This window comes from Ctenocephalides felis, unplaced genomic scaffold (assembly GCF_003426905.1).
Source record: "Ctenocephalides felis isolate EL2017-DRISC unplaced genomic scaffold, ASM342690v1 CF-g0.4_SCAFFOLD_01170, whole genome shotgun sequence".
Taxonomy (NCBI): domain Eukaryota; kingdom Metazoa; phylum Arthropoda; class Insecta; order Siphonaptera; family Pulicidae; genus Ctenocephalides; species Ctenocephalides felis.
The window spans coordinates 33,549,472-33,571,951 of record NW_020537324.1 but is presented as its reverse complement, the minus strand read 5'-3'; the positions used below and the strand labels follow the sequence as shown (position 1 = coordinate 33,571,951).

Here is a 22,480-nt window from a genome sequence, read left to right as displayed (position 1 = left end):
ACGAAGAGTTATCTTTATATTATGGATGATTTACTCTAGATTTGACTTAAACATTGATTCAATAGAAGCTGATTTTGTTTTTACTTTTATTTTAGGGTATGTTATAGCAATTGCAAAAATCGAAAATGAAAATTTACACATATCTTTATATTTCAAAGTCTACTGAACATTTTGCATACTTTGGGGCGTCCATTAATCACGTGAGCTAGTTTTTAAGGATTTTTGGACCCCCCCTCCCCCTTGGTGATACGTGGTGATATTCAAAATTACCCCCCCTCCCCCACCAAACATCACGTGTATTTTTAGTTACGTGAAAAAACAAAATTTTTTGATTCTTTTTTTAAACATGTTTGATTTTTTTTTTTTAAAATAATTGATGAAATGTTTGTTAAGCTAGATCTAGCGGTTTCGGAGAAACAGAGGGAAAGTAAAAAAAGTTGATATTTGGCGGTCTAAAATGATCATTAGACATATTCTTATCAAAGGGCTAAATATTTTATAGTACTAATTTTGTTACATTTTTTTTTGTTCCATACCAAGATTTTTAACTTTTAAAGTTTACTTATACGGTTCAAGCTAATTTCAAAATTTTCCGAAAAAAATTCAAATTTTTCAAAAATATAGAAATTATTATACTTCAAATATGAATTTTAAATTTAGAATTCAGTTTGAAAATGTTTATATTTTAAATGCATTATTATTATTGTAAGAAATATATCCTCAAATGGTTTTATTCTGCATCTCATGCTAATGTAAACTTTCTCAAGTGTTTTGAGCGATAAGATCGTCCCTGTATATTTTGTAAAGGATAAAATATATAGTGATTATAATTATCTATTTGAAAATGTTTGTTATTAATCATTGATCAATATTTTTTGATTAATCGAATATTTAATTCTGGTAAAGAAAGGTCCAGCAACTTGCCTTAAGGCACGATGCCATACACCACTAGTATAAAAATTCAATGCTCTTTTACGATTATTTAAAAGTGACAAATTCATGCTTCTTTTCTAGAAGACTCCCTTAAGGCATGATGCCGCGCACTACTAGTTAATTTATCTTAATGATGGCTACATGTTCTTAGAGTCTGCCATCCCAACGTGTGCTCCGCGCGATAGTACGCTCCTTCGCTCCTACGCTCCGCAATCGGGCACGGATTTGCCGACTTTTCATTGACACTAAAGCGAAGCGTCGGCGTAATTACATTTTATGCGATACGACAGAGCGCGATCATGCAAAATAAAATACAATGACGTACAAGTTACGTACAGCTATTTCAGTTCTAGTCTCTCGTCGGCGCTATTTTCAATTCCTACACGAGACGTTTTGCGTTCATTCACTTGATGAGCGGGCGAAAAGTAGTGTTCCGTCAGCTGATGGCATGCAGTTGACATTGTTTCAATGAGGTTTGTGCTGAATACAACAAGTCATTGATCACATTCGTCGAGAATAACAACATAACTTGTGTCCGCTACAAATTATGGGGGATAAGTACACGTGTATCTTATGCGAGGATGTGAACGACTACAGAATTCTTCTCATATGTTCTAGTGCAATAATCTTGATAATCAATGTTATCTAATAAAATTTTTAGTTTTTTCTGATGTGAACATAATTTTCAATTATTTATCACTGTTGTTTCAATATATGTATTGATATGTAGGGAAAATATGGGCAAAATGGCTTATGATCAAAATGACACAGTGATGGCATTGTCTAAAACTTGGCTAACGTGACGAGAGCCATAATCACAATGTTTTATTTTCACAATAATTAAATAATAATTATAAAAATTCTATAAGCTATTGTGCAGATTATTAGGACTCCAGTAATAGTACTCGAGTTTCACATGAGATGGCATGATGGAGATTGCCGCAATAGGTTACTTCATTTTAATGCATCAGGTCGAAGGGATATTTCTTTTTCAATCTTCTAATATGTGATGCTTCTAATAGGGGAATTATGTGGGGTTATTGAATCACAATGTCGAATCTCATGTTGAGTATCCATTAAAACGTGTATCGCGCCTTCTAAAGTTTATTTTAATGGTGGTTTTAGCATGTTTTTGGGGATTTACTTATTGTTAGTTGCAATTATTTTTTTTAAAATCAATTACTTTGTACTGCTGCCCAGTGGTTTCTATTAATTTTATTGCTTTTCTCAAATGCTTGATGCAATTTTAATTATTTGATTATTTATTCATTGTTGTTTACTTTGGCCATTTGACATAAGTACTTATCCAATAGACAAAATAACTGTGCTATTTCGCCAGCACTGCTAGGTAGTTTGTTCGAGTCCAAGAAATAAGAAAATTGAAACCTTTTCAAGGTGATTGTTTTTTAACTTCTACACCAGCTACTTCTAAAAATATGTCAAAGGATCCACAGGTGAAAATAAGAAACTTGCTTTTATTAAAATTACCTCTTTCTCAGTTCTCTACCCGGATAATGTTGATTACTTTGTATGACTTGACTGGGCTCATGCATCATGTGATGATGTCGATATGATGTTTTATTTTTAAAATTCCATTTTAAAAACTATTATATTTGTGTCCTTACTTTATAAGTTATTTTGACCATACTATATGGACAAAGGGGTTTACGTAATTTGTTGTAATATTCTTGAATAAATATATTATTATAGCTCCAACAAGTCTATGTTACTGGTAAGCAGAGAACCTGAGATGAGTAAAAACGATTGAGACTGATTGTAATATATAATAAATAAATATCTTTAAAAGACATACAACCATGCCATTTTGACCGTACTTCCCTTATACTTAAACTCCAAACAATTTTGCAAGGAATTCTAAGGATAATCTATCAATTGTGCAAAATGCAATAGTGATGGACAAATAGTTCAATTTTATGTTAAAATGATGGTTAAAATAGTGAGCTACAAGTAATATTGAAAAATTTTCTGTATTAAATGTACTTATCTTTTCGCCTTTATATAATATTTGAAATTCTACAATAGTACAACTAATTTGAAACATTATAATCTAGCACAATATTGCATTCTGCTCTATATATTCCTATCAGTATCAGCCACTTCAATCGCTTATCGGTTGATAGCTCATTTATGAGGTTAATATAAATGCAAATTTCATTTTATACAAAAGCTATTAAACATGTCATAAGACTATTTTTAATAGAAAATATGAATTTATAACTCCTGATTACTGTAAACTTTTATTAATATACTCATTTGTATGAGTATTTATCTGATTATGAATAAAACAATTTATTTTTGTAACTGATTGATTATAATATAAAAATGTTATGCAAATTGCTAATTTTCATTCAAATTATTCGAATTTTTGCCCATGTGGTGCTTATTTTCGTGCTTATTGCTGCAATGTGTAGTACATGTTTAGTGAATGTATATGCAATATTATTAAAATCTACATAATTCTGTATGAAGATATATATAATTATGAGAAATTATGCAATAGTACACAGGTATTTGCAATAAATTATTATACCCGGATTCGCTAATTTGCATTTCGCATATATTACTTGTAGTAAATGTGTTTACGCGTGATATAGCTGACTTGAAATAAGTTATGAGATAAAATATTTACATCAGTTTAATAAGATACAGTTTTATCTATATTATTAAACGTAATGATATAAGCTATCAAACTTGTAATGTAATTACATCAGTTTAGTTATATTACATGGTTTTGCAATTTAAAAGAGAACAATCTTTTAAGTTGAATGACAAAATCAACCATATTCAAACAATAACAAGAAATTGTTTTTGAATTTGCAGAATATTCTAACTAACGTGTTCAAATAAGGGTGTGATCCAATTATTTTAATTTCAAATATTTGAGCAATTCAGTAATTTGATCTAATATATAAGTGTGTATAAGTAGAGGTACTTGATTTGTGGATTGGCCAGTAACTAAATAAAGTACTAATTATGAAACAATAAATTCAATATTCAGTTTTTTTCGATTTAGAAAAATACTTATATTGTAGTTATATATAGGCTCAACTTGAGTTTTTCGTAGTATGGTCTTTGCGAATGCATTTTATAAACGAAATTTCTTTTACTTCAGATTTAATTTTGACTTTTTTGTATCATAATTTTCTTTAAGGGGTTTGTTCGTTTTTTTTTACAAAAAATGCAAGGTATTTGTTTTTGTTTTTCTCGAAATGTATTTATCATAGAGACATGCGGTTTTTTTTAAACAAAAATTACAAAATCATAGAATATTACGAAATTTTCTTTTTTTTCACCGTCATTTTTTAACCAGGGAGCGCCAAAGTCGGCCTTGCAAAATCGATCTCTTTTGCGGTGCAACCGATAAACCTGTTGCGCATAGCCTGAAACAAAAAAAAAGAAACTACGTTGAAGAAGAAGTTTGAATCCAGTCCCCCTATCAAAATGAAAGAAAAAAAGCAAGAACGAAAAAAATGGCAGCTATTTAAAAAAAAGTGTTAAAATAGGCCTTTTTTGGGGCGAGAAGCTTTGCAAAAATTTTTTGCGTTATGTTATCAAGTTGTTTGAGGTAGCAAGTCGATCCGACTTGTAGTTTTTTTAGTTTGTGGCACCGCATTGAAAAAAGTCAATTTGAGGAAAACGTATTTAAAGTTTTTAATATAATGTACTAAATACACCATTTTATTTAATGTACTAAATACACTATGGTGTTCAAAGAATTCTGACACATTAAAAAGGTCACGTGCATAAGGTATTATAATGAAAAAGAGAGCAGCTGGCATACAATAGCTCGCGGAGCGATGAAAAACAGATTTCAGAGGATCATACATATAGAGCTATGTACAATTATAACTTCGTCAAAAATATAGATGTTGAGATGATTTTTTTTTTAAATAATTCTTAGGTTTTTAGCTTTCATAATATCGAAAAATCTCAAAATCGAAAGGGAGTGACCTCCATAATGTCATGTAAATGGAATTCCAGAACTAGTACTAAAGTTCTAAAAATCAGGGTAATAGCTTATAGCTTTTTCACTGTTATTTAATTATTGCTATGAAAATGATTTTTACTGCTTTCCACATTTCATACAGTAACGAGGACTTAATTTTACCGATCATATTATACCAAGTTAAAAGTTAGTAGCACTCTTCACTGCATATATTCATTGGCTGCAAAAATTATTAAATTCAACAATAACAACAATTAAAAATTAAACAGTAGTCGTTTGTAGCGAAAAGATTTATTTTCAAACCATCTATTAGGTATACAATTATTTGAACAAAATTGTTCATTCTTGTATCATTGTAACTAGCTGATGATTGTGCGTTGTGTCTTAAGAAACTGGCCACCATGATTTTTATTATCAAGATAGTTAGTACTTGAAGTTTATTTCGTTGACTTATAATATCAGATGATGCAAAATATTTGACAATTTGACAAATCAGCTTATGAAAAATGTATATAGGAATAACAGGTCGTTGGTAATAATTGTCATGTGCGTTGAATTTCTAAGGCTGCCAATAAGCAGCCGTGTAAAATGATTTATAACCGTATCTCGAGCTGCTGATGACACATACCCTCATGCACTTTAAATGTCAAAGGATTTTGATGTACGAGCTCGTTACCCCAGGAAGTCACAGGTTCTAATGTAACAAAACGCTAAACGTCATGACACGTAACGTGTTGCTAATTGATAAAGGACAAACATTAAGCGAAACTTTTGTTTTGCCAATATTATGATATGCAATCGTTTCTATCTGGATCTATTTAAAAACTAGTGGTGCATGGCATCGTGCCTTAACGTAAATTGCTGGAACTTCTCGTATCAAAAATTAAATATAAAAAAAAGGTTAAATATGTATATGTATATAAACTTATGAACAATAAATGTTTTATTTATTTTGAAATATTTAGGAAATTTTGAACTTTTTTTCAAAGCAATCGCACTGCTTTAGCTGCATAGAGACGCAATATCGAAGCGCGTAACAGAAAAACGATGTTACGAAACCCATAGAAATGTAAACAAAATTGGTACACATTATTAAAATCTACATAAAATATCTGATAATTTGACGTGCATAGATCATTTTTGACCTCAAAATGGCATTTTTTTTTACTTTTTTGCCTGATTTACCTGCCTTCCCAAAAAATTAATCAGTTCTTCATCTTGTCAATACAAGTAAAATGTTTTTTGAATTATTAAAATCGGAGACTGCGTTATCTTAAAAACTAAGTTTTTGGCATTTTTTGTCCCGTATCTTCGAAACGGCTAGACTTGCCTATGCCAAAAACTAATTAGCACGTCTCCTTATTAATAGTAATCGAATGCTTTTTGAATAATTGAAATCGGTTGAACCGTGTTCCAGAAATCGTCGACGAAAATTTGTATCCGCACACACACACATCCATCTTTGCTAAGGTATGCCAAAATATTCAGAAACCTCTGAAACGTAAAGATATATAAAAATGTTCATTTTCGATTTTTAACCTATGGGAAGTTAACTAGTGATACATAACATCGTATCTTGAGATAAATTGCTGGAACTTCCCGTACTACAATGAAATATTTGAGAAATATTAAATGCGTATAGATTATTATAAATACTGGAAATATCTGAACTTAGAGATTGGACAATGACTTTCATATATGTTTACATGAAAAGTAAAGAAACAAAACTCGATCCAGTGATGTTAGAATGAAGGAGGTTGTCTCATATTTCTAAGAATTAAACAAACTGAATTGTAAAGTTAAATTTATTCATTTGTAAGTGTCATTTTTGATATTCAAAACAATATATATTATTGGTATAATGGTTCTCTCAACTGTTATTTTTCATACTTTTGCCAAAAACTAATAATCACGCCTTCGAATTGAACGTTTTTTGAATCATTCAAATTGGTTGCCTTGTTCTCTCAAAATCTTAATTTCCATGTTTTGCACTCTTTGCTTGGTATCTCGGAAACGGCTGACCGATCTTTCCCAAAAACTTATCAGCAAGTAGGAATCGATTTTTTTTTCAATCATTCAAATCGGTTGATCTGTGCTTCCGAAATTGTGGACACCTAAAACACACACACGCATACATCAATTTTTTGAATGTCTAGAAACCCCTCAAACGTGCAAAAAATCATTTTCCAGTTTTGGACGATTATTATTACTTACCTTACGGTAAGTTAAGAATTTATTAAAAATTTTCATTTAGTTTGAAATAAATGATTTGCACTTATAAAACATGTCTATATATTTAATAATTATGATAAATAACTAAGTGTAAGTAATTTTATCTTGAGACAAGTTGCTCGAACTTGCCATCAATAGGTATAAATACTCTATTTAATCCACAAGAACTGAGACTTAGCCATTTACTTTAAAATTTACTAAAAACTACTGATCAATAATTATACAACACAATTTACAATTGCTTTTTAACAGATTTATAATTAAGGTGGCCATACGTCTCGGATTGGCCGGTACAGTCCCGGATTTCCGCCTTGTGCCCGGGTTTTTCTTAAAGCAATATTTGTCCCGGATTTTGATTTTTTGTCCCGGATGTCCCGGTTTTTCGTAAATTAATAGTTAAATTAACAAAAATTAGGAAAACAAACTAACAGATGCTAATTTTTTCAAATTAATTATGAAGAAAATTTAATAGAACATATGGATCGAAAAATATAAGATATAATATCATAGATAAAGAAGTATTGCATATAATAGTCGAAGTATAAAGCTCTTACTTAAAGCCCGCAATTATGATAAAAAAAAATTCATAAAAAAACTGTTTTTTATTGTATCCTTGAATAGCATTTGTTTTATAAACGACTTCAAAATACATCGGCATAGGTAAAAAAAACAGCTCTCACATATACACACAGTTTTTCCAAATATGACTAATGATTCAAAACCACTTGAAACTTCAACTTAGCATATTGGATTTTCTGGCAAACATCTAAACTTTTCCTTCATTAAAAATGGTTTATTTATATGCTCCAATTTTATTCAATCTTGAATTGCAAAAAAAAAAGGAATATTTATCATAGTTTGTATAACCAAATAATGACTTCCCCATAGTTTTAATAATATTCACGATCTAATTAGTTGGTAAACGCATAAATTGATCGATTATTTAAAACAAATTATTATCAATTTCGGGCACATTGATTTTCTAGAATTTCTAGAATTGTCAAATTGTGATTTCAAATTTGAAATGTCGAGATATATTTGTCTTGCTCAATGATTTATGTCTACATGTCTACATTTAGCTTTATGCAATTTAAAGTAAAAAGTCAAAAAATGAAACAAAATAGCAATATTTACATATTTATGCAATATAAATTTCATGAGGATGGGTGACGTTTATAACCTTAAAATGTTATATTACTTCTAATTTTTTTCGAATGTAAAATAAATTTTGAGCTTCAAATTTTTATAAACATTAATTTAATTATAACATTCAAAAAGAAATAAGTAATTGTAGGACGAAGTAATTTTACAAGTAAGTTGAACTATGAATATCAGTATTGAATATTAAGGTATCTAAAACATCATATTCGGGCAAAAATTATTTAGAAAATACTTAGCAAATAGAAAATTCATTTAGTAAACGGGATGAGCGAAAAGTATGTATATAGTACATCATAAATGGTTACATTACACTTAAACTGAAAATGCGGACTTAATTGAACTTTGACAGTAATTTGCAATACATACGACAATCCAATAAATTATTTTTCATTTGCAATTTTTAAATCATATAAAACATTTGCAAATTTACCCAGGGCTTTGCGATCACGTGTTAAAGGATTATTACTCGCTTGGTTTCAAAAATCAGGGGTGCTGAAAATGACAAAAAACTCAATATCGCGTTTTAAATATAAGCAATTTATAGAATTAGAGATGGTATGGAATGCTATACTATAATATGAGTTATAAATTACTGAAATTAGAAATTTTACTTATTGCTTGTTCGTAAATGATTCATTTCACCATCAAATAAATAATTGTTGTGTTACAGAATGTCAAAATTATGTTGAAATACGAAAATCACTCAAGAATAATTAGCAACTGTTTTAAATTAAATAAAACCTAAAGCTGAGTCGAATTAAACAACACAGTAACAAATTATAAAAAAAGTACTCATAATGTCGAATTCGATGAAATCCGTAACCCACGGTTCATATGTGCCGCCCTCGTTGCACCCCGTGTACATGGGTGCATTGCCTCCGACAAAGAGTGGCGTCGGATCGATGTACCAGAACTACCACGTGAGTTACTTCCAAAACTATCGGAACGAGGTGCTCTCCAGGTTCACTATGCCCGAGGGACAATGGGGGCTGATGAGTTCCGCCTATACCCCCAAACCCGACCTGGTCGCGGCTAACCGCATGGCAGACTGGCGCTCGCTCGACAGCCCCATGCAGAACATGACACAGGTGATGGAAGCGGACGTCTTGATGATATAAATTATTTCGGAAATTAGTGAAAGATAGAAAGGTCTTAATAAATCAGCAGATGGACAGGGCTATTAAATATTCACTTACCTTCGATATTCTCGGTTCTCTGAAAGCCTATTTTTAGGGTACTAAAGGAGCCTCGTTTTATTGCGAACTCAGCAAATCTTTTATAAGCTTTTAAGAGGGAGTTTTCTTTTAACATTCATTATGAATTAAAACCATATTAGCCCAATTTTTTAAACTGAAAAATTGAGTGAGTAGACTTACAGCGTTGATGTAACTTCATTCTCGTCTGTGATTACGTTGGTACATACCTCATCAATATCAATTATTAAATTTTGAGTATTTTTATAAATTGTTAAAAGTTTATAATTGTATAGCGAATTGTTGTACGGCATAGTAATGTTAAAAAATATGATTTTTTTTATTATTAAGGTATTCGTCCTTAAGTCCTCTTAGAACGGCCTGTTGTTAAGTCCGTTAAGTTAAGTATCCATATCTACAAATATAGATAGCAGTATGTTTCCAACTAAAAATATCCCTTGCACGTCATTGCTGTATCAATAAAAATTTACCACTATTACAGAAATTGTAATAGTAAAATTAGCCAATATGAGATGTAACAGGTTGGTTTGCCATTTATAAAAACTGATACAACTAATTGAGTTAAATTATTAAAACAGCTAATAACACATTTCAGTTATCACCACAGTTCAATAGTACGATAAACTAGCTGTAAGTGGAAGTCTTAAGGCAATTAAGGCATTGTGCCTTGAGGCAAATTGCTAGAACTTCCCGTACCGCAATTCAAAATTCGAGTAATTAAAAATAATCAATAATAATCAATACAAGTTGATCAATGATTTGAAACTTTTAATAAAATTTCGAACCATATTAAATCATTCTATCTTAAATCATTTATTTTGATATATTTTGGAAATTCTGAACTTTTTTTCAAGTCAACTGCTTTAAATGCTTAAAATATCTGATAATTTGATGTGCATATGTCTAGTGATCATTTTTGACCGCCAAATGGCATATTTTTTTACTTTTGTCATTAGATCTTCGAAACCGCTAAACCTGCCTTCATGAAAATTTGATCAATGTTTCATCTTGTCAATATAAGTAAAATGTTTTTTGAATTATTAAAATCGGACGCTCCGTTCTCTTAAAAAGTGAGTTACCGTTTTTGGCAATTTTTGCCCCGTATCTTCGGAACGGCTAGACCTGCCTTCACCAAAAACTAATCAGCATGTCTCCTTATTAATATGAATCGAATGTGTTTTGAATTACTCAAATCGGTTGATTGGTGTTCCCGAAATAATCGGCACACACACACACACATACATCCATTTTTTCTAAGGTATGCCAAAATGTTCAAAAACCTTTGAAACGTAAAGATATATAAAAATTTTCATTTTCGATTTTTTTGCGATTACTATAACTTGCTCTACGGGAAGTTAAAAAGTCGTTAATGCGGTAATGTAATATTTATGGGAGTTACCAATCCACATTTATATTTTTCGTTCGGTTGTCTGGTGTTCCATGGCGTAATGGTTAAGCGCACCGCATCGTGTGGCCGAGGTCACTCTGGCAACCTGATATCGCGCAGCAGCTATGTCCATTTTCACTTAAAAATATAGATCAAATTCATATTTTTAATTGAAAATAGCCCATTTCGGGTACTGCGGTGTTGAGTGGAAATATATTACTTGAATCGAGTTTTAGTTTTGCTCTGCTTTCTTACCCATAATTATTTTATTATCGGTTGTTTAGGTTGTTGTAGGAATTTAACGTATGAAAATATTCACCTTATTTAGATTTGTTCAAATTTTGCAAATGCATCATGTATGCTATAAAAGTGATCAAAGGAATAACGTATATGCAAGTTTTATTCGCATTCGTTGAATACAAAAACATAAATTATCATTTAGCGTTCTATTTTTGTAAGTTCTGGGTATTTTGCAGTTTGTTTTATTATGTAAATAATTTTAAATAATAATACTTTTTTTTAATATTTAATAATAAACACATTATTTTTGCTGATTTTTGAATCTTCTATGAAATGTTATAAGCAAAGCTGTGTCTAACTGATCTTAATAGTTTTTCTGGTAATTGTATGGGAATTATAAGATACAGAGTGAGCGAATTTTTTTTATATAAAGCTTATTATTTTACATATCAAAAGAAATTTCATTTTAAAATGGAAATTTGAAAAAATTTGTGTGAATTTAACTAATTATCTCCTTCATATCCTTACTTTTCATAAACTACCAATTAGCATGGCTATTGTATGTGATTATATATAACTAAAATGGTGTATTTGAGTTCAAAATAATAGTAATTATTGAAAACTTACGTTTACAAACAATGTAATTTGATGAAAATATTTCAGAATCAATAAGTTTCATTACATTTTTGTGTGTTTATATATATTATGATGACATAAATATTAGTATGTTATGAATGTATATAATTTATAGTAGGTATATTCTATTTTCGTATGCCACGAACCCCATGGATACTTTATATTTAATTACATCAAATTGATTGATGTTTCTTAATAAATGAGTTAATTAATAGCCCTGCTAAAATGTACGTAATTACATTTCGAGCTGTATTTGACAGACGTATCAATATCACCAATCAACAACTGTTATGCTATTAATTAAATGACCTGTTCATAACAACCTCAATGTAGCTATTTGTGCAAAGAAGATAAATATTATATAAATAACACGATATTTTTACAATCTTGCATCTATTGTAAGTTTTTAATTATTTTTCCTATTTGCCAGGCTTCATAATTTTATTAATTACGCTGAAAATATTGAATTGAAATTTAATAAAGCAAAGCGCATAAAACGGTAAAAAAATCAAAATATAGGAGTAAATGAAGTTGCAATTAAATTATTTTCTTATTTTCAAATGTGAAATGTTGATCTAACGAAAGAACAGTGAAATTATCACTCTATCTAGATTCCCAAACTTATAGTGTCTAGACATTAATGAAAAAAAAGTACAATGAAGTACAAATTATAGGTTCAAGTATATGACCTATTTATATTTTTTAAAAATGGTGGTGTGGGCCAGGACACACTACTAATCTCGTGTTGGATTTTTACATAAGTTAGCTTCATATCAGGCAGCATGATATAAAATTTACGCTTTAGGTTATAGATCTTCAAATTAATTCAAAGTGAAAGCATATTTGCTACATACTACAAACATAAATATTTGCCATAGGAAAGAGTAGGTCACAAAAGTCCAATATGACTAGGTAATAACTGATATTTATATTTTCTAAGTAATTATACCAATATATCACAACTTTACAACATATAACGCGTATCAAACAAATAACTATCGCACTATGATCAGTAAAATTCCCACTCAATACCTAATTATATAAATGTGTTTTTTACTATTTTTTTTTAATTTGTAATCTGTACTTTGTTAATTGATAAGAATTACGAAATAATAGCTACAATCTTCAACCAATGCAAAGTAATAATTTTAGAGGCACATTTTTGACAAATAACTATAAATAAATTTGATCTGGCATTTCGGAATAACTATGAGTTTAATATATTTATTGTAAAATTGTTTTTTTTTAAATTATTATTTTTTACTGTTTACACCTTTTTTATGGGAAGCATTTGGTTGACCCTTTTTACCGCAGCCACTGTTATGGCTGCAGGTTGTATAAAAACATCTGTTTTATATAACGTAAAATTAACAATACATCGTATAAAACAATTAAATGTGGCATACTTAAATATTACATTAAGATTTCGTAAATTGAACAACAGTGCTCACAATTAAAAAAACGAACAACATAATACTTTTGTTATAAAGATTCAAACATGTCCGTGTATCTTCTGATAGGGAAGTTGCTGTAAGGCTAATTAATTACACATTGTTTTACGTCTATTTTCAACTATTGTGAGATATTTGTACTGAACCTTTTTACCCGCGAACCTTTAAGCTCTGCTCTACATAGAAATCTTATTTATTATGATCGCCATATGTAAGTGGTTAATCTTTGAGTTGCCTCTCGTGAATCATTAGGTTAAGTCAGTGGTTTCCAACCATTTTTATACCGCGCGCCCATGCTCTAATAAAAAAATGATGCGCCCACCTCAATTTTTCAACAATTTATTTTTATAAATATTCAACTAATAATAACAGATGACAAATTAAAATGCAATATTATGTAAAAATATGCATAAAAACTAATTATTCTTATTTTTTAATATCATTTCAAAAATTGTGGGTTATTTTCAAAAATAGTATTCCGGAAACAGATATACGCGCACCCCTAAGGGGGTGCTCTTCACAGGTTTGAAACCGCCGGGTTAAGTCTTCAACACACAGCTTATAGGACAAGTAATTTTGAGTAGATTTGATTCGTGTTGAATTTTATATTCAATTTTACGGCATCGCTGCACCAATAAAAAGTCATCACTATTACAATAATTGTAATAATAAAATTCGTCGCATAGAGATGAGACAACTGTTTGGGTTGCTATCTATAATAAAAAAACAAACGTAATTTGTAAGAAATTCATCACAACAGCTCATAGAACCCATAAGTTCTGATCGCTGTTCAATTAAATAAATGAAGAAAAAAAATCAATTCAGTTTTTCACAATACAATCAAATATTTAATTTCAAGTTGTATGACTCGCAAAGGAGTTATATATCACATTTGCATAATATTTTATATTGAAAGTCAACAACGAAACGGATTTCGGTAACCTTTTGATTTTTTTTCTTACACCGTATTTCGAAAATATTCTTTTTTTAATTACAATGACAGATTGCAATTCATATAAAAGAAATAGATAATAGCAATTTAAAAAAAAATATGAAAAAAATTAAATACAGTAGAACCTCGATTAACCGGACTAATTGTAGTCGATAGGCACCCGGATAATCAATGTATGAATATGAATAATGAAATGTATGAATAATATTGTGTATTTATTAAAAATAAAAGATACATACATAGATATTAACGAAAACTAGTGGGGTGTATGGCATCGTGCCTTAAAGCAAATTGCTGGAACTTCCCGTACAGTAACGAAATGTTCGAGGAATACCGAATGTTTTCAAATAGATTATTATAAATATTGTAACATTGTCTAATATTTATAAGAATTATATAAACTGAATTGCAAAGTTAAAATTATTTGTTTAAAGTATATTAAAACTTTAGTCAGAATTAAAAATAAAATCTGCATTATTTTCGATACATAAAAAAAACTAAAAAAAAAAACAAAATGATACAATTTTTTTTCTCCAAAATCAATTATTTTGTTAAAACAAGCTGAAAGTTCTTTGAATCATTTAAATTGGACACTTAGTTCTCTCAAAAACTGCACATTTAGCTCTGTATCTTCGAAATGGCTGGGCCTGCCATTGCCAAAAATTAATCAGCACATCTCCCTATCAATAGGAATCCAATGTTTTTTGAACCGTGGACAAAAAATTGAACCCAAAACGTAGAGAAATGTAAAAATTTTCAATTTCGATTTTCGGCCCATTACAATAACTTACCCTACGGAAAGTCAATAATGTTAATTAACTTCCCGTAGGGCAAGTTATAGTAATCGCACAAAAATCTAAATTGAAATTTTTTATATATCTTTACGTTTCAGAGGTTTCTGAATATTTTGGCATACCTTAGAAAAAATGGATGTATGTATGTGTGCGTGTGTATGTGCGGATACAAATTTTCGTCGACGATTTCGGGAACACGGATGAAGCGATGTGAATAATTCAAAAAACATTCGATTCGTATTGGTAAGGAGACGTACTGATTAGTTTTTGGCGAAGGCAGGTCTTGCCGTTCCGAAGATACGGGGCAAAAAGTGCCAAAAACGGTAACTCAGTTTTTAAGAGAACGGATCGTCCGATTTTATTAATTTGAAAAACATTTTATTTGTATTGACAAGATGAAGGATTGGTCAAATTTTCATGAAGGCAAGTTTAGTGGTTTCGGAGATTTTTTGATAAAAGTAAAAAAAAAATGCTATTTGGCGGTCAAAAATGATCATTAGACATATGCACATCAAATTATCAGATTTTTTTATAGAGATTTTAACAATAAGTATAAAGTTTGTTTGCATTTCTATGGGTTCCGTACCAATGTTTATTCATTAGACGGCGACGCGGCGCTTATGCGCTTTGACATTTTGTCTCTTTGCAGTTAAGGCAGTACGATTGTTTTGAAAAAAAGTTTAGAATTCCCAAAATATGTCAAAATAAAAAAAAACATTTTTTTTAAAAAAAAAGTAATTTTTTGTCCAATTCCTAGTTTATCAAAAATCTAATTTTTTCGAAGTAATTTTTTTTCAAAAAAATCGTTTAAAAAAAAAATAATAATATTTAGTACGGGAAGTTCCAGCAATTTGCCTTAAGACTAGATGCCATGCGCCCCACTAGTTTAATTTTAAATTTAAAACAAAATTTTCTGCGTTTAGTACATCAGTCACATGACACAAAATCGACCTATAGCTTCTATCTCCACGTTAATCAACAGCACAATAATGTAATTCTGATAGAACAAATCTTATTTCGTCGCGTAGGTAGACCTAATCCGCCGCCTCGAAGTGGATAGTTTCTACAGTGCGTGTCAACGTCACCGCGAACAATACAAGGATCACACCGGACGTTTGCATCCGCTTTCCTACTTCCAAATAGCGGATACGCCGTGGCATTGCCCGTACAGCCCTGAAATAGCGTACATGCGAACACCCACCCGATTCTCGAGGCAGGGCGAGGTGCCCGTCTTGCCCAGAACGTTCGAAAGGGTGGGGCCGTTCCCTGATTTACCACATCGAACGCTCGTCGGAACCTATAGTAAGGCGACAGACACGACCTGGCGCAAAGGATGAAATTTATTTCAGTGGAGAAAATTTTATTATTATTATCAATTACGCTTTACAAGTTTGGAGATGTTATTACGTTACGAACAAATAAAATCGAGTAGTGTATTTTCATGTTTTTTGTTTGTTTTGTAAGCTATTGATAATTTAATTTTTAATTTTTACATTTCAATATTGTTATAATTAACTCAAGGTATTTGAGTTCTGATGAAAAACTCGGAGTATTTTAAAAAATCTTTCTTATTATTCTTTTATGTATAACTCTTTCTTTGCGTATGTATTTTTTTCAACAATTGATTTTATACATATTTTTTTTAATTTTCTTAGTTTTTATTTTAAAATTTATACTTTCTTACATCTTGATTATTTTTAATGAAGAATAAAAACTATTTAGTATGCATGAATTGCTTCGCTCGTTTTTACGTTCAAGTTAACAAATGCTAAATACTTACATAAATATATATTCAATATTGGTAAATTTAAAATAATACCACGTACAATATGCTTGATAGAGATAGTTGTGCTCAGTTATTAATATAAATATTGAAAAATGAATTTTTTTTTATTATTATTCATTGACTTTTGACATACATCATAAGGCCAGATGCCATTCATGCAATTATTTACTAGAAGAATTGGCAAAATTACATATAACTAAACCATATTGGACAAACAGACCTACTCCCCCTTTAATAAAGAGCTTTTATGACCTAAAACCGTATGAGAAACATGTAAAATTTTGCGAAATCAAGCCTTATTATCAATTTCCACAAAAATGAATTTAATTCAGTAAAATTTAGTAAGGCAAATTGCCTTATATTGCTGATACGTGTACATAATCAACTTATCAATAAGAATTGATATTCAGCTAATTAGATAAAATATTTCCGTGTTTATTTCTAAAATAAAATTTTTGCGTTCGCTGAAAAATAATCAATATTATCTGCAATTGATGTCTTTCAAACATATATAATGTCTGTAATTGTATAATTGAAATTAATTTGTTTAAAAACAATTATTTTATCTAATCGTCTTCACACACTTTACACTAAAAAAGTATTATATTTAAGTGTGGAAGTCAATTGTAATCAGTAGCTAACTACGAATCGCTCAAGTTTACGACAAAATTCTTCAAAACTTTGATGAATTTTTATAATTCAACCGCTTATCGTAGATGTAGACTTATAATATTTTTAGTATGTTATTTCAGACTACGAAATGTATCGTTATACCAAGTGTCTTGAATATCGTCAAAGATTTTTTTCACAAAATTTAATTACGAATAAACTGTCCGCTCGACTTCCAACAAAATTTAATCAACGCAATTCTGAATGAATATCTAAATCGATTGAAAATTTTGGTCTAAAAAGTGAAAGAAAAACTTTACACTTTTCTGCCAATTACAAAGAAACGTCTCGGCCGGTGCACAGAACTGATACACAATAATCTTCATGGAGTTAGTAAATCAGGTTTTTTAAAATTAGTAAATCAGGTTTTTTCGTGAAAACATATCTATTTCTTCAGGGAGTTTATAATGGGAATATAATTTGTTTTCAAATTGGGCACACCTATATCCAGTTTACCCTACTAAGTGTCTCACCCAGCTACCAATTAAATTGGCGATTCAATGGTTTAGCATAGAAATTTGAGAAAACAATTAAATAGTGTACATTTTATTTCATTTTCTTGAATTTTTTATATTTGTTATAAAGTTTACTTTTATTTTATGAAAATGTGTTATCCATTGTCACCCTAACGCTATGACCTTGAATTAAATAGACTACTTTATCAGCCAAGTTAGCAGAATTCAGGTCGCATTCGAGACCCTTGTTTATAAAATCCAAGGGATGAATAAATTTACATCTTTCATATATCAGATTAGAATGAAAACGGTATTTCTACATTTAATGCGGCGATAGAAGTTCCACGAATACAGAAACAGCAACAAATATTGTTTAATTAAAATACGAAGTAATTCACGAAACGCAGGTATGATGGGAACAATTCGAGTAAAAGTTTGCGTTGCAGAACACGTTGGCCAGAAAATAAATAGCACCCGGAAGATCTAATTAATTAATGAAATTCGTATGCGTACTGCTAATGAAATTGTTACAAATATAAATTTATTACGTTATGTAATCATAAATGCTATAAATTTTAGTATACAATTAAAAACGCTAAGTTGTGAAAATGAAATGAAGAATAAATTTTTAACCTATTTTTAACTAAATTTTGAAGTTTTGAAATTCAAGGTTTTTTAGAATTAAATGAAAATTTATAATCAATACACATATATAATAAAATTATGTCAGTTTTCTTATAATTTCTTAAGTATTGACATACTCCTACTCTATTAACAAAACTATAAAATAATTACATAATTATCTGATATAGAAAATATTTTAGTTTTAATCTTTATACTTTAAATTAAACCCTCGCCTTCGGTACCGATTTGGACCTTGTTTATTTTTTCCAAAGTGTGAAAAACGATCAGAAAGTCAAATACAATAGTCAACTATTGGGTTTCCGTTTGAAAAAAAAACTTAGTTAAGTAAAATCATCGCAGCAGTTTATATGACTCTAGAAAAAGTTCTAATCGCTGTTGAAATACACAAAAAAAGAGTGTTCGTAAGAATCACACGCGATTGGAGTAAAACATATAATATTAGCTAAGGTACAAAGTAGCAATTTTAAGTTAAGTAATAATAAATACATCATATAACAATTTTGAATAATGTTTATTAGTAATATGGTAACACTCGTGATGCACACATTTATTAGTGTCAACCATTATACACATTTATATAATAATAAATTTTAAATTATATATTTATAATAGCATTAAAAATATGTATAATATTTAAAAACAATAATGTAATTAAAGTTATACTTCAAGTATAAGACATGATCGGTTTGTCATTGTAATTAGCATTTAGAAATGAAGTAATTGCTGTTTAATAAATTCTATAATAATAGTTCACACAGTGGATTATGTTAAACAACGCCTAAACAAATATTGTTTTCGCAACTTAACTCATCATGTAATTGTGTTTGAAGAACTTCATGTAATTGAAATTAACATACATTCATTGACTGCATGTGTCTTTTTTTACTTTTTAGCTGGCGATATTCTTTTAACAGCTGTAATATCTGTCTTGTCTAATGAATATTTTCCATTTTAATAACTTCAAAGATTTTTAGAAACTACGAATAATATAGAAATTATTTCTAATCAATAAACTTACGTTTAGTACAAATGTTTAATTTGTTTTACTATTTTCAAGAAACAGGGTAAAATATTTTTCTGATTCAGGCATTTTTCACTAAATCAAGATTTGTACTACGTTGTAATTATAATTTTTTTTTATCTATGCCGATTTCCTTGTTGATATCGATACGGATACAATGTTGACGCCGGTACGCATACAACGACAGATCTCTATTCACATACACAACGACTAATCACAATCGACCCGTATAGAAATGATATAATCGAGAGCGTATCGACTGTCGTAACGCACTTCTGTTGCATTTGTACAGATTTACACCCTTATTTACGCGCCTAAAGAAGTTTTACTTCAAAAATTAATCGATTTCTTATCGATTAGGGTAGGGCGGGGCACAATGATCCAATTTGACTTTGAACAAATATATTGCGAAAATCAAACCAAATATATCACAACAAATAACACATATCAAACAAATAACTATCTGACTATGTTTGGTAAAACTCCCAGATAACTCATCATTGTAGAATTAAGTTGTTAAAAAATTAGTGACCTCATCTTTTTCCCTATAGGCGGGGTACAATTGGACAGAGGGGTAAAAATAACAATAAATCTCATAAAATAAGTGAATAACGTAATAAATTATACTAAGGTCTTATAGACTAAACCACAGTGCTTGCAGCCAAAAAACTAACAACAAAGGAAAATGCTTTTGTTATGGATTTTTAAACATTGCTGTTTATCACTCGAAAGCCACGTCGTAAGAATCAAGGTGGTGGCTGATTATATATCATTTTTCTCTACTTTTAAATATTTTAGTTGAAATATTATCAACGTCACTTGTTTTTAAAGATATCGTTGGGTGGATCTCTTTACCCGTGGTCCTTTAAGCCACGCTTCACCCTATTACAAACAGCTCAATAATTACATCTAACAGTGACCATAATACAACCTTCTATATCATCAATATGAAACATGATTATTCTGTTACCTTTATCAGCGATCGGCATTGAAATCAGTGATGATTTTATTAAATTTGCTTTGCAAATCTGAATAATGCTGACGGCGTGTGAACTATGCAAACGCGTAGGTACTGTATGTGCACCAGCAGGAGCACAAATATTATTGTATGCACAACTCCGGAGCAGGTAGTAGTGGATTCGCTTCGGGTTTTGGCACGTATGACGAGGGATGAAACCAACGAATTGTGGTTTGTGCATAAACTATACACAACTGATATTGAAGATACACAACGGACGTTGATGCCTGTCTGTTGAGCAAAATTGACATTTCCGACTTACCTAAATATTGTAAGGTACCTGAATCATCCGACGGATTTAATTTTAGATTGCGAATACGTTCCATTCTATCTTACAGATATGTAATGAAATTAATTATATTAGTTTCGATTCATAATTTTACTACGTAGGATAATAAAAGTGAAATCTTTTTTTCATAAGTAATCTATATCTAAGTATTATCACATTTTTAACTACCTACATTTTAAAGTTCGTTTCTAGCCAATTCTTTTTGCCAAGTTTTTCAATTTATCATTATATATTTACTCGACGTTTCAAATCATTCTAAATCGTTTGTTACCCCAAAATGGAAAACGTTTGTTTTGAAAAAAAAAATTGTATTGCGAAGTAAATGTGTTTACACATACCATACTAATCTCTGTTTTGTTCCCACGAAAACGGCCGTTAGGCATTACTTTAAGGGGTGGAGGAGGCTATAGAATTTTGTAATTTCTTACAAAATCTACCTGACTTAAACTTTCGTCCAAATTTTCATAGAAATGTTTACAAAATTTATAACCATTATTAAAACTCCATAAAATATCAGGTAATTTGATGTTCATGTCTAATTTTCATTTTTGACCACCAAATGATATTTTTTCCTTTTTTTCTCTCAATCTCCAAACTGCTAGACCTGTTTTCCCAAAAATTTTACCAGTTCTTCATTTTCTCAATACAAATAAATGTTCAAATCATTCAAACCAGACACTCAGTTTTCTCGAAAACTCTGTTACCATTACCATTTTGGCAATTTTCCATATCAATAGGAATTAGTGTTTTTTGAATCATTCAAATCGGTTGATTGTGTTCTTTAATCTTCGACGAAAAATTGTATCCGCACAGACATAATAAACACACCCACATACAACATAAATGCAAACATACATACATACACACACATAATAATTTTTTAAGGTATGTCAAAATGTACAAAAACCTTTTAAACATGAACATTGTAATGATGAAACATCCAAACATCAATGACATCCCTTCTGTGTAGAAGACCCACCGATGATGCCAACAATTTGTAGGTTCTTGTACTGCTAAACAAAGCTGTTACCAGTCTGTGAAGCTGATCAATATAAACTGACGTAGATATTTGATATTTTTATTTATTTCATAATTTCTTGTACACATTATATAACATTAACTTCAAAACGAGAAACGAATCTAAACGTTTGATTTAAGGTATAAGGTAACTTGAAAGACGAAGAGACTCTTACTGATCTGGACATAACTCTTCTGACTAATACTTAAAGAAAACTAAATTACGACTGAGCTCATGATTGGCTCTAAAGACTGAGTACTAATTAACTAAAGACTGTGTCATTTGAAGCCTTTTATGAGCTCGCGTTCAAGGTGACTTTGCCATCCTAATAATTATTTACAACTTGTTCAACGTCGTTATAGAGTGCAATACAATAGCTGATTTAGTTGTTTGCGACTTTTGTGGTTCACATTGTAAAGTATGTATGATTCACGAAGAAACTGCATAGTTTGTATTCTGACCGTTATATTATAATGATCATGTAATTATATTAATGGGTGCGTATCCCTTACAAGATATATAAAAGTTTTTATTTTCAAGATATATAAAAGTTTTTTGATTACTATGGCTTACCCTACGAGAATTCAAAAAATATAAATTTTCAAAAAAATT

General features: G+C 30.0%; 1 protein-coding gene across 1 annotated transcript in view; it reads left to right on the top strand.

Annotated features, from left to right (window-relative positions):
- The window catches only part of LOC113366224 (RNA-binding protein Rsf1-like), a 187,348-nt gene that overhangs the window by 842 nt on the left and 164,026 nt on the right, over positions 1-22,480 (top strand). The gene's annotated exons all lie outside the window — the stretch shown is intronic.